The sequence below is a fragment of the Canis lupus genome, chromosome 38, assembly GCF_048164855.1.
Source record: "Canis lupus baileyi chromosome 38, mCanLup2.hap1, whole genome shotgun sequence".
Classification (NCBI taxonomy): domain Eukaryota; kingdom Metazoa; phylum Chordata; class Mammalia; order Carnivora; family Canidae; genus Canis; species Canis lupus.
The window spans coordinates 23,370,873-23,384,681 of record NC_132875.1 but is presented as its reverse complement, the minus strand read 5'-3'; the positions used below and the strand labels follow the sequence as shown (position 1 = coordinate 23,384,681).

At 38.1% G+C, this 13,809-nt stretch overlaps 2 long non-coding RNA genes across 5 annotated transcripts in view; both read left to right on the top strand.

Annotated features, from left to right (window-relative positions):
- LOC140626946 (uncharacterized) overlaps positions 1–759 on the top strand; it is a 56,062-nt gene extending 55,303 nt beyond the window's left edge. For all 4 annotated transcript variants that reach the window (XR_012025910.1, XR_012025909.1, XR_012025908.1 and 1 more), the window contains one exon: positions 403–759. This is a non-coding gene — a long non-coding RNA (uncharacterized lncRNA). The remainder of the gene's footprint in view (positions 1–402) is intronic.
- The window catches only part of LOC140626945 (uncharacterized), a 96,596-nt gene that overhangs the window by 57,633 nt on the left and 25,154 nt on the right, over positions 1–13,809 (top strand). The window lies entirely within an intron of this gene.

Genomic DNA, 13,809 nt, shown 5'->3' with positions numbered 1-13,809 from the left:
TTAATTGAAATTAAATTTAAAAAATTAATTGATATAAAAAAATTTTCCTTGAATTTGTACTATTTTTTTTCTAATTTTTAGGAGAGAATACTTGCCACTTTAGCTTGAGTCTATCTTCTCTTCTATTCTATGCATTTAAGACTATTGATGTTCCACTTGGTACTGTTTCAGCCATTTTTTACTGATTTTGAAATGTAAGGATTGTATTATGATAACAATTCTAGATATATTCTAATTCTTCATTATATTTCCTTCTTTGGCTCATGGATTATTAAAATGTGTTTTATAAGTAATTTTAAGCACTTAATTTTTGGTTAGCTAATATTTTCATAAAAATCAAAGATGAAAAATGTGAAATGGTATTCTTTTTTTTAAAAAAAGATTTTATTTATTTATTCATAGAGACACAGATCGAGAGAGAGGCAGAGACACAGGCAGAGGGAGAAACGGGCTCCCTGCATGGAGGACTTGATCTCAGGTCTCCAGGATTACTCCCTGGACTGAAGGCCGTGCTAAACCACTGAGCCACTCAAGCTGCCCCTGTGAAATGGTATTAAATGAAGTTTCCATCCTACTACTGATCCTATCTACATAGTTTTATACACTCCCCAATACACGTGTCCAGTGTTAAATTTTAGGAGTATATTTCCAAATAATTTTTATATATACCTGCAAATATATATACACAAATGTAATATATCATTACAAAAGTGGTAATCATATTAAACAATACTCAGTATTTTGAGTTATTTATTTCAACTGTGTATGTTTTCTTTTCATAAAAGTCCACGGAGACGTGTTTTAAGTTTTCCAAATGTGTGCACTTAAAATATATGGGGTTTTTTTTAAGATTTATTATATATTTTAGAGAGAGAGCATGGGGAAAGCGGCAGAGGGAGAGGGAAAGAGAATCTTAAGTAGATTCCCTGCTGACATGGAGCCTGGTGCACATCTCAATCCTATGACCCTAAAATCATGACCGGAGCCAAAATTGAGTCAGATGCCTAAGCCACCCAGGCACCCCTAAAAGATATGTTTTTATTATTCATCTCTAATTTTACCTCATTATAATCAGAAAATGTGACCAACACAATAGTTAGGTTTTTTGGTATTTATTGATCCTTGCTTCCTAGATCGATATGTTCAGGGGTATTGATTTAAAAATTATCCCCATTCAACTCCCCTATTTACCTAGGGTCATAAAATTTATCAGATAATGGTTCCAGTTATAGCTGTTGTTCCAGAAATGGTATATTGCCTGGGAGAAACCAAATAGCTGTTATGCAGGTATCGATCTTTTTTTTTTTTTTTTTAAGATTTTATTTATTTATTTGAGAGAGACAGAGAAAGAGAGCAGGGGAATAACAGAGGAAGAAGGACAAGCAGACTCCATGCCAAGCATAGAACCCAACATAGGACTCAATCCCAGGACCCCAAGATCATGGCCTGAGCCAAAATCAAGAGTTGAGGCTTAATCAACTCAGCCACCCAGGACCCCCACATATACTGATTTTGGAAAAGATTTTTTAAAAATCTACATCAGTGGGCCCCAGGTGGCTCAGTGGTTTAGCACCACCTTCAGCCCAGGGCCTGATCCTAGAGACCCAGGATACAGTCCCATGTCGGGCTCCCAGCATGGAGCCTGCTTCTCCCTCTGCCTGTGTTTCTGACTCTCTCTCTCTCTCTCTCTGTCTCTATGAATAAATAAATAAAATATTTTTTTAAAAAGTACATCAGGGATCCCTGGGTGGCGCAGCGGTTTGGCGCCGGCCTTTGGCCCAGGGCGCGATCCTGGAGACCCAAGATTGAATCCCACGTCGGGCTCCCGGTGCATGGAGCCTGCTTCTCCCTCTGCCTGTGTCTCTGCCTCTCTCTCTCTCTCTGTGTGACTATCATAAATAAATTTTAAAAAAAAATTAAAAAAAAAGGTACAACATAGAATTATAATCAATGATATCATAATAGTGTTGTATAGTGACAGATGATAGCTTAAGCTTATGGTGAACATAGCATAACAGAATTCTTGAATCACTATGTTGTACACCTGAAACCGAGTAACAGTGTATGTCAATGATAACATCGATTTAAAAAAAAAAGTGCAAGAGAAGCAATGCAGGAGAGTGGTCCCAGTGGTCCCAGGGAGAAGAAGAGAAAGTGAATCACCCAGCCACATACCTGGAGATAGTTTCTAGATTTCAGAACAGTGAACAGAAACAGCCCAGAGTGTCCTTAAGTTGAGGAGTGTAGTTGACAATTTGGCAGATCGGGGCATCTATATTTTACAGGGCAAAGTGTTAGGGAGGAAAGAGCTGCAAAGATATACAGGGCACTTCCCTTTAGTCTCCAGTTGAATACTGATCAACCCATGCTGTGAGAAAACTGCCATAGACCAATGAAAGCACCACTGGGTAGAAGATGCAGAATAACTCCCAGAAAATATACAAGGTTGAAAATAGTTCATATTCCCAATAATCAGAGTGGAGCAACCTTGTAATACAAAAAACTAGCGTAGAATACTAAGGATTGCCTCAGTAGGCAATAGGATAAAGATAGGATAAAGATAGCTATGATTTTACTTTTTTAAAAAAATTTTACTTAACAAAGCTAAAAAGCAACCCATGAACGAACCAAATTATTTCCAATAATTTAATAGTATCCTGGGTCGCCTGGGTGGCTCAGAAGTTGAGCATCTGCCTTCAGCTAAGGGCGTGATCAAGTTCTCATCCCTGCTTCTCCCACTGCCTGTGTCTCTCTGCCTCTCTCATGAATAAATAAATAAAATCTTAAAAAAAAATTAACAGTATCCCAGAATAAACATAGTATTTAGACAATAACAACAAAAAACCCACCATCACCCAAGAGTATAAAATTCACAATGTTCATCATCCAACAAAAAATTATTAGGCAGCAAATATACACGAAAATACAATCCATAATGAGGAGAAAAATCATATGATAGAAATAGATTCAGAAATGACATAAATAATAGGCATATATTCCATAATTTCAAACAATTACAATAAATTATGAGAATGTTGAAAAACATGGAAGGTATTTTTTTTCAAATTCACATATAACTGGAGTATCTGGGTCATCAGTCAGTTAAGTGTCTACCTCTTAATTTTGGCTCAGATCATCTCAGGGTCATGAAATCAAGCTCTTTGTGAACACAACGTCTGCTTGTTCCTCTGCCTGCCCCTCCCCATGCTCATGAGCTTTCTATCTCAAATAAATTCTTTTTGTTTTTGTTTTGTTTTGTTTTAAAGATTTTATTTATTTATTCATGGGAGACACAGAGAGGCAGAGACATAAGCAGAGGGAGAAGCAGGCTCCATGCAGGGAGCCGGATGCAGAACTCGATCCTGGAACTCCAGGATCGTGCCCGAGCCAAAGGCAGATGCTTAACTGCTGAGCCACCCAGGCATCCCTCTCTCAAATAAATTTTAAAAAAACTATATAAAATTCACATATAACTTTATTATGTTTAAGTTTTTATTTTATTATATTTTCATTATTATTATTTAAGTAAGCTCTACACCCAACATGGGGCTTGAATTCTTTGAAATAAAGAGTCACATGCTTTATTGACTAAGTCAGCCAGAAGCCCCCACATAGAACTTTGAGAGATGAAAAATACAGTGGATTGGAGCACCTGGGTGGCTCAGTCAGTTAAGCATCTGCCTTTGGCTCAGGTCATGATCCCAGGGTCCTGGGATCAAGTCCCACTTTGGGCTCCCTGCTCAGTGAAGAGCCTGCTTCTCCCTCTCCCTCTCCCTCTCCCTCTGCCCTTGCCGCCACTCATTCTCTCTCTCTCTCTCTCTCTGTGTGTGTGTGTGTGTGTGTGTGTGTCTATGAATAAATAAATAAAATACTTTAAAAAAAGGAAAAAAAATAAACTGGAGAGAATTGTATTGTTAGAGCCTCCATAACAGAATCACAGCCTGGATGGCTTAATCCATAGAAGCTATTTCTGGAGACTGATGTTCAAGATCAAGTTTACAGCAAAGTTTACATCTAATGAGGATTCTTCCTTTGCTTAGAGATGGCCACCTTCTTGCTGTGTCCTCACATGACCTTTTCTTTGTATGAGTGCACTTCTGATTTCTTTCGCTTATAAGGATATCAATCCTATTAGGTTAGGGCCCCATCCATATGGTCTCATTTTACCTTAATTACTTCTGTAAAGGCCCTATCTCCAAATAAAGTAATATTGGGGGTTAAGATTTTAACATATGACCTTTGAGGGAGGCATAATTCAATTGATGACAGGATTTTTTTTTTAATTTTTTTTTTTTATTTATTTATGATAGTCACAGAGAGAGAGAGACAGGCGCAGAGACACAGGCAGAGGGAGAAGCAGGCTCCATGCACCGGGAGCCCGACGTGGGATTCGATCCCGGGTCTCCAGGATCGCGCCCTGGGCCAAAGGCAGGCGCCAAACCGCTGCGCCACCCAGGGATCCTGATGACAGGATTAATAGCAGACCAAACACAACAAAAATTGATTGGAGAACTTGAAGATGTAGCAATGGAAACTGTACAAAATGAAAAACACAAAAGGATAAACAACACTGAAAAATATAAGCAAAACAGCATGAGATGTGGGACAACTTCAAGTGGCCTAATATGTATAATCCCTGAATGAGAGAAAGGTCAGGCAGAAGAAATATTTAAATACTTAAAGCCTAATGGATAAAAATTTTTCCAAATTTATAAAAATCATAAATCCACAGATCTGGGGCATCTGCCTAATTCAGTTGGTAGAGCATGTTATTCTTGATCTCAGGGTCATGAGTTGAAGCCCCACATTGGGAATGGAGCCTACTTTAAAAGAAAAAAAAGGGCAGCCCGGGTGGCTCAGCGGTTTAGTGCCTGCCTTCGGCCCAGGGCATGATCCTGGAGTCCCGGGATCGAGTCCCACATCAGGCTTCCTGGTTGGAGCCTGCTTCTCCCTCTGCCTGTGTCTCTGTCTCTTTCTGTGTCTCTCCTGAATAAGTAAATAAAATATCAAAAAATAAAAAGAAAAGAAAAAAAAGTGTTTTTTGTTTTTGTTTTTTTTTTAATTAAATCCACAGATCCAAGAATGTCAACAAACCTCAAGCCAAGACACAGGAACAAGTACATCACAAATTGCTTAGAACTACTGATAAGGAGAAAATCTTCTTCTTCTTCTTCTTTTTTTTTTTTTTTTTTTTTGTTTAAAGATTTCATTTATTGAGAGAGAGGGAGCACAAGTGAAGGCAGAGAGGGAGGGGGAGAAGGAAGCAGGGAGCCTGATGTGGAGCTCAATTCCAGGACCCTGGGATCATGACCTGAGCTGAAGGCAGATGCTTAACCAACTGAGTTACCCAGATGCCCCAAGAAGAAAATCTTAAATCGTGAAAACAGATTTAAAAAGGCAACTTATTGGGGCACCTGGGTGACTCAGTGGTTGAGTGTCTGCCTTTGGCTCAAGTCATGATCCCCGGGGTCCTGGGATCAAGTCCTACATCAGGCTCCCCCCAGGGAGTCTGCTTCTCCCTCTGCCTGTATCTCTGCCTCTCTCTGTGTCTCTCATGAATAAATAAATAAAATCTTTTTTTAAAAAAAGAAGACTTAAAGATAATGCAGTACATTTTTTCAGACTTAAAGATAATGCAGTAGATTTCTTGTTGGAAATAATGCAAGTGTAAAAAAGTAAAATAATATATTTAAAGTACTGAAAGAAAAAATTATCAATCTAGAATTCTGTGCCCAGAGAAAAATTTGCAAAACAATGGTCAAATAAAGATGTTTTCAGCATACAAAATCTGAAGAAATTCATACAAGCACACCTGAACTATAAGAATGCTAAAGTAAGCCTATAGAAAGGAGAATATTATCAAATGGAAATCTGAATCTATACCAAAAAGTGGAAATGATAAATATATGGTGGATGTGAAAGACCTTTTAAAATTATGTAAATTTAGGGGCAGCCTGGGTGGGTCAGTGGTTTAGCGCCGCCTTCAGCCCAGGGCATGATCCTGGAGTCCCGGGATTAAGTCCCACGTCAGGCTCCCTGCTTGGAGCCTGCCTCTCCCTCTGCCTGTGTCTCTGACTCTCTCTCTCTCTGTCTTTCATGAATAAATAAATAAAATCTTTTTAAAAAATTATTTAAATTTAAATTTCTTTAAAAGAAAACTGAGGGCACATGACTATTTTAGTTAGTTGAGCATGGGACTCTTGATGTTGGGGTTGTGACTTTGAGCCCCACAGAGGTATAGAGAATTTTTTGATAATAAAATCTTTTAAAAATAATAAAATAAAACTATTTAAGCAAACAATAGGCACACCTGGGTGGCTCAGTCAGTTAAGCATCTAACTCTTGAGCTGAGTTCAGTAGTATAATGTTACTTCAAAGTAGACAGTGATAAGATGTATTCTATAGACCATAAAGCAACTACTCAACAAAACAAAATCCAAAGCACTAGAAGCTAATAAAGCAATGAAAAAGATAAAATAGAATCATAAAAAATCCTCTGTCCAAAAGAGGTGTTTTTTTTTTTTTTTTTTTTTTTTTAGTGATTTTATGTATTTATTTGAGAAAATAGACATAGAGCTCAAACATGAGTGGGGGTAGGAGTGGGGAAGAGGCAGAGGGAGAGCAACAAGTGGACTCCCCACTGAGCAGGTTGCTCTATGTGGGTCTTAATCCCAGGCCCCTGAAGTCACAACCTGAGCCAAAGTCAGACACTGAACTAACTGAGCCATCCAGGCACTCCCAAGAGTTTTTTTTTTTTTAAAGAGAGAAAAGGAGGACAATGAGCAGGTGGAACAAACAGAAAGATATTAACAAATAGTTAACGTTAAATTTAACATCATTAAACAATTTTAAGTCTTAACATCTGAATTAAAAATATTTTCAAATTTTATTTTAAAAAAGCAATATCCAGGGGCACCTGGGTGGCTCAGTGAGTTAAGAAACTGGCTTGATTTCAGCCCAAGTCATGGTCTCAGGGTCCTAGGATTGAGTCCTATGTCCATCTCTGCCATCAGTGAGGAGTCGGCTTCAGAATTATTTCTCCCTTTGCCACTCCCCCCACTCTTTTTTTTCTCTCTCTCTCTCAAAATAATAAATCTTTTAAAATATATAAAATTGGGCACCCCGGTGGGTCAGTGGTTTACGCGCCGCCTTCAGTCCAGGGCGTGATCCTGCAGACCCGGGATCAAGTCCCACATCAGGCTCCCTGCATGGAGCCTGCTTCTCCCTCTGCCTGTGTCTCTGCCTCTCTCTTCTCTCTCTGTGTGTCTCTCATGAATAAATAAATAAAATCTTTAAAATAAAAAAATAAAATATATAAAATTTAAAACTCAATATCCAACAAATATAACCATCAAGAAATTTATTTATTTATTTATTTATTTATTTATTTATTTATTTATTAAGATTTTATTTTTAAGAAATCTCTATACTCAATGTAGGGCTTGAACTCATTCATAACCCAGAGACCAAGAGTCACATATTCCACTGACAGATCCAGCTAGTCATCCCAAGAAATTCATTTTAAAATAAAGACAAAAATATGAGCAACTGCTTAGCTCAGTGAGTAAAGCATGTGACTCTTGGGCATGGAGCTCACTTTAAGAAAAATCAACTGGATTTAATGAAAACTTAAAAAATGTTTATATATATAAAATAAAAACACAAATAGAATAAAATAAAAGGATGCAAAATGATATATCATGCTAATACAAAGGCAGAGAAAGATGAAAAGCGCTCTAACTCTCCATCTACATAGCTGTCAAAATGGCATTAAGGAACTCCAAAAATCTACTACTCCATAAAGGTAATGAGAAATCTGGATAGAAATCTGCCAAAATAAACTTTTTCAAGCCCTTGAAATTAAACAAAGCCTTCTGATAATCTAAGAGTGTTTATTCACAAAAAAATGTCTGACTCTCAGTATGAACAATGAGTTCTGGGGAATCTTAACTTTCCCTAATCCAATACCCCTCCTCCCAGCTTCCACGTCCAATTTAAACCTGATAATCTCACAACTATAATAGTAGCTATGAAAACTAGCAGGCTAGAAGCCATTGGAGAGGAGAAAATGGATTTAGAGTTCCCCAAATGCCCCAATCCCAGAGAATTGTCACTATTTGAGTAGTCTGGCAGCTCACTGAATAATGCCGTTCTCAGAGCTTGTCTTTATTTGACCTGAATCAGAACTCAATCTTTAAGAATAGTCCTATCCACAGGACATTTATCAAAAACAATCTGTGGCAACTGTTTAACATCCAAGCTTCTATAGGTGTTGTTAACAATTGCAGCTAAGAATAGGCTGATGAGGGGCACCTGGGTGGCTCAGTGGTTGAGCATCTGCCTTCAGCTCAGGGCATGATCCCAGGTCCTGGAATCAAGTCCCACATCCGGCTCCCCACAGGGAGCCTGCTTCTCCCTCTGCCTGTGTCTCTGCCTCTCTCTCTCTGTGTGTCTCTCTCATGAATAAATAAGTAAAATCTTAAAAAAAAAAAAAGAATAGGCTGATGAAAAAAAATCTTAAAAGGAAAAGTTAGAAACTAAGATGCCCATAGGGAGAGTTGTGAAAATCTGACATAGTCTTAGGAATTTATAATGCCACATGCATGGTATGTGCACACTCAAGAAACACCTGAAAAGACCATAATGTCTCACTGCTGGCTAATTTCAGGTTTTGCTAAAGTAAGTGAAGGCTAATAAGAGGTGTAAACTGCCTGACAAAGTATCGACACCAGGCAGCCCGGGTGGCGCAGAGGTTTAGTACCACCTTTGGCCCAGGGCCTGATCCTAGAGACCTGGGATCGAGTCCCATGTCAGGCTCCCTGCATGGAGCCTGCTTCTCCCTCTGCCTCTCTCTCTCTCTCTCTCTCTGTGTCTCTCATGAATAAATAAAATTTTTAAAAAATTGTTGAGACCATATCCCAATACACACAGAGTCATTTAGCAAAATCTGGAAGACTCATTTGTTTAAGTATTTAAGGAAATCTCTGTTCAATCATTGAACTGGCTGCTAAGCTAACTTTGCAGAGATTCCATATAACAAAGAATATACACTTTACAGAATTAGCCCAGAAAACTCATTAAACAAATCCTGAGGAGAGAGTGAGTATCTGATTTGCAAGTTGCCGCATTGTATACTTTAAGATTTTATTTTATTTATTTTGGAGAGAAGAAGAGAGTGGAGGGATTATTTTATTTATTTTAGAGAGAGAGAAGAGAGTGAAGGAAGTGGGAGAAGAGGGACAAGCCGACTCTGCACTGAGCATAGAGTCTGATGCAGGACTTGCCCTCACAGCCCTGAGATCAGAGCTGAAAACCCTGAGCCAAAATCAAGAGTTGGATGCTCAAGCTACTGAGCCACTCAGGCACCCCATCACATTGTATAATTTAAGATACCCAGTTTTCAACAAAATATTCATGTATAGGTGAAAATTTATGAAATATCTAAAGAAACTGAAGTGTGTCTCACCAAATGGACTAAAGAGTAGATTTCATCGGGCAGAAGAAAGAATCAGAGAACATAGAAAAAGGTCAATTGAGATTACCCATTTTGAAGAATTGAAACTTTAAAAAACATAAGAAAAAAATAGTAAAAAAAAAAAAAAATGAAGAAAATGAACTGAGCCTGGAGTCATATGGAACACCATCAAGTGAACCAACAGAAGCATAACTGAAGTCTCAGAAAGAGAGGAGGGGGGAAATGGGCAAAAGGAATATTCAAAAGAATAACAGTCAGAAAGTGATGAAAAGTATTAGTTGGCAAATCCAAGAAGCTCAATGGACTCTCAGGAAACTAAATCGCATCCACACCTTGATATGTCAGAAAAACTATCAAAAGACCAAGAAATTTGAAAGCAGAAAGAGAAACATGATTCATCACATGCAAGAGGTCCTCAATAAATAACAACTGGTTTCTCATCAGAAACAATGGAAGCCAAAATGCTATTGTCACCCAAAAGTTCTATATCCAGCACAATTATCCTTCAAAAAATGACCAAGAAATTAAGACATTTCCATATAAACAAAAACCAATATAATTCAGGGATGCCGGGCAGCCCCGGTGGCGCAGCAGTTTAGCCTCGCCTGCAGCCTGGGGTATGATTCTGGAGACCTGGGATCGAGTCCCACATCGGGTCCCCTGCATGGAGCCTGCTTCTCCCTCTGCCTGTGTCTCTGTCTCTCTCTGTCTCTCTCTGTCTCTCTCTCTGTATCTCTATGAATAAATAAATAAAATCTTTAAAAAAAAAAATTCAGGGATGCCTGGGTGGCTCACTCAGTTAAACATCTGACTTCAGATCAGGTCATGATCTTAGGGTCCTAAGATCAAGCCCCATGTCTGGCTCCCTACTCAGCAGGGAATCTGCTTGTCCCTCTCCCTCAGCTTCTCTCCCTGCTCATACTCTTTCTACCTCTCAAATATCTAAAATCTTGAAAGAAGAAAGAAAGAGAAAGAAAGAAAGAAAGAAAGAAAGAAAGAAAGAAAGAAAGAAAGAAAGAAAGAAAGAAAGAAAGAGAAAGAAAGAAAGAAAGAAAGAAAGAGAAAGAAAGAAAGAAAGAAAGAAAGAAAGAAAGAAAGAAAGAAAGAAAGAAAGAAAGAAAGAAAGAAAGAAAGAAAGAAAGAAAGAAAGAAAAAGAAAGAAAGACGGGATCCCTGGGTGGCACAGCAGTTTGGCACCTGCCTTTGGCCCAGGGCGTGATCCTGGAGACCCAGGATCGAATCCCACGTCGGGCTCCCGGTGCATGGAGCCTGCTTCTCCCTCTGCCTGTGTCTCTGCCCCTCTCTCTCTCTCTCTGTGACTATCATAAATAAATAAAAAATTAAAAAAAAAAAAGAAAGAACAAATGAACCATGGAATGTGAGAAAATATTTGCAACTCATTTATCTGATAAAAGACTTATATCAAGAATACATAAAGAATTCTTACACAACACCAATAAAAGACAATCCAATTTTAAAATGGCAAATGAGGGATCCCTGGGTGGCGCAGCGGTTTAGCGCCTGCCTTTGGCCCAGGGCGTGATCCTGGAGACCCGGGATCGAATCCCACGTCGGGCTCCCGGTGCATGGAGCCTGCTTCTCCCTCTGCCTATGTCTCTGCCTCTCTCTCTCTCTCTCTCTCTCTCTCTCTGTGACTATCATAAATAAAATTTAAAAAAAAAAGATACAAAGTTTGAAAAATTTAAAAATAAATAAATAAATAAAATGGCAAATGATTGGGGCACCTGGCTGGCTCAGTTGGTAGACCATGTGACTCTTTTGTTTTTGTTTTTGTTTTTGAGTATGTGACTCTTAATCTCAGAGTCATGAACTCAAACTCTACATTGAGCATAGAGCTTACTTTGAAAATGGCAAAGGAAAAAAATAAAATAAAATAAAATAAAATAAAATAAAATAAAATAAAATAAAATAAAATAAAATAAAATAAATAAAAATGGCAAAGGATGGGAATAGACATTTCTCCAAAGAAGATATATGAATGGCTATTAAGCACAGGAAAAGATGCTTAACATCACTATAGTCAATGAGGAAATAGAAATTAAAACCACAATAAGATAACACTGCATAGTCATTAGGATGGCTATAACCAAAATGAGGATAATAACAAGTGTTGCTGGGGGTGTGAGGAAATTAGAACCCTCATACATGGCTGTTGAAAATGTAAAATGATACAATTGCTTTGGATAACAGCCCGGTAAAGGGTTAAGCATCTGCCTTCAGCTCGGGTCATGATCTCAGGGTCCTGGGACTGAGCCCCACATCAGACCCCTGCTCAGTGGGGAGTCTGCTTCGACCTCTCCCTCTGCCCCTCTCCTCCCATCTCCCTGCTTGTGATCTCTGCTTGCTCTCTCTCATACTCTTTCTCTCAAATAAATAACAAAATCTTTAAAGAAAGAAAGAAAAAAAAGAAAACAGCTAGGCAAGTCTTTAAAAATTTTAAAATAGAGGAGCCATGTACCTTCACCAAGGTATATGCCAAGAAATTTGAAAACATATGTCCACACAGACACTTATACAGGAATGTTTATAGCATCACTCTTTATAATGTCCAAAAAATAGATGTAACCCAAATGTCTATGATAAATGGTGTATCTATACAGTGGAATATTATTCTGCTATAAAAAGTTATAAAGTCCTGATACATATTACCAAGGAAAGGGTCATTCCATAATGATAAAGATGTCAATTTAGTGAGAGGACATGATAATCTTAAATGTTTAAGCACATTATTGCAGAGCATTTTTGATGAAAAAACAGAGAACTATAAGTGTAAATAGACAAAGCCACAGTTACAACTGAAGATTTTAATACCTGTCTCACAATGATTGATATAAATAGACAGAAAATAAAAATTAAAAAAATAAATAAAAAATAGACAGAAAATAAGTAAATATATAGAAAACTTGGCCCACACTATTAACCAATTTCACCTAGTTGACATTTATAGAATGCCCATAACAATGACAGAATTGTGTAGTAAAGAATTTGGTCTTGTTCAAAGAGAAGTCTGGCCTTTGTCCTTGGCTTCTGGGAGGTAATCAGACATACCTGATAGGAGTGTTAGGAACTGGCCACATTAGATCTTATGATGGGTACAGAAACATACAATCATCTTAGTGTAGGGGCTTTGGGTCATTCACTATCAATCAGCCTACGGACTGAATTCAACCATGTGGGCAGTCATTCATTCCCACGCAATGATGCCCCAACAAAAACTCTGGACACTGAAGCTCAGGTGAACTTTTGTGGTTGGCAGTACTTCTTTGTGGATTGTCACACACTAATGTCAGAAAAACAATGCATTCTGATTCTTCAGGGAGAGGAAAATTGGAGCTCCGAATTTGGTACATACAGATTCTGCCCATTGTGTTTCATTTGGCTGAGTTTAGTCTGTATAATTTTCCTGTGATAAACTATAACTGTGAATATATTTTCAATGAGTTCTAACAAATTATCAAAACTCAGGGTCATTTTGGGAACACCATGAACTTACAGGTGGTGTCAGAGGTGAGATGTTGAGTACTGTGACTTATATGTAGTTGACCCAAACTCTTGCAAGAATATTCTTTTTTAATACACATGGAACCGGGAATCCCTGGGTGGCTCAGCAGTTTGGCACCTGTCTTTGGCCCAGGGCATGATCCTGGAGTCCCGGGATCAAGTCTCACATCAGGCTCCCTGCATGGGGCCTGCTTCTCCCTCTGCCTGTGTCTCTGCCTCTCTCTCTCTCTCTGTGTCTTTCATGAATAAATAAATAAAGTCTTTAAAATAATAATAATAATAATAATAATAATACACATGGAACCATATGCCACAGACCATATTCTAGACAATAAAACAAATCTCAGTAAACAAGGAGTGTAGGCTTTTGCTGTAGGGTCAAGTGTGAAGTGAAAATAAGCAGTAGGACTATATGGTACAATGTCCATTGAGCTTTTGATTTAGAACCCCCAAACCAGTTCTGATCTTTCATGCTTACATAGAAAGATTTATAATTATTGAGGAGTTCAAAGATAGAAAGATTTTGAACAGAGTTCTTTAAGTTACAGAAAGCAGTCCCTACAGACTATTCAGGGTAAGAACTCAGGTATTTCTGCTCTTATCAGAACATATAAAGGAAAAGCCAATCCTGAAACATTAGAAATCCAGTGTCTATAGTATATTGTGAGACTGAGAAATCCTTGACATTATCATTTGGTAATTAGGTGGAGGCAAGTTCTGAATAGTTTCAAATATGTGAGGAGAAAGAGACTTTTCACTTTGTATTATGTCTTGGCCTAAATATGCACTTATTTTTTTTAAGATTTTATTTA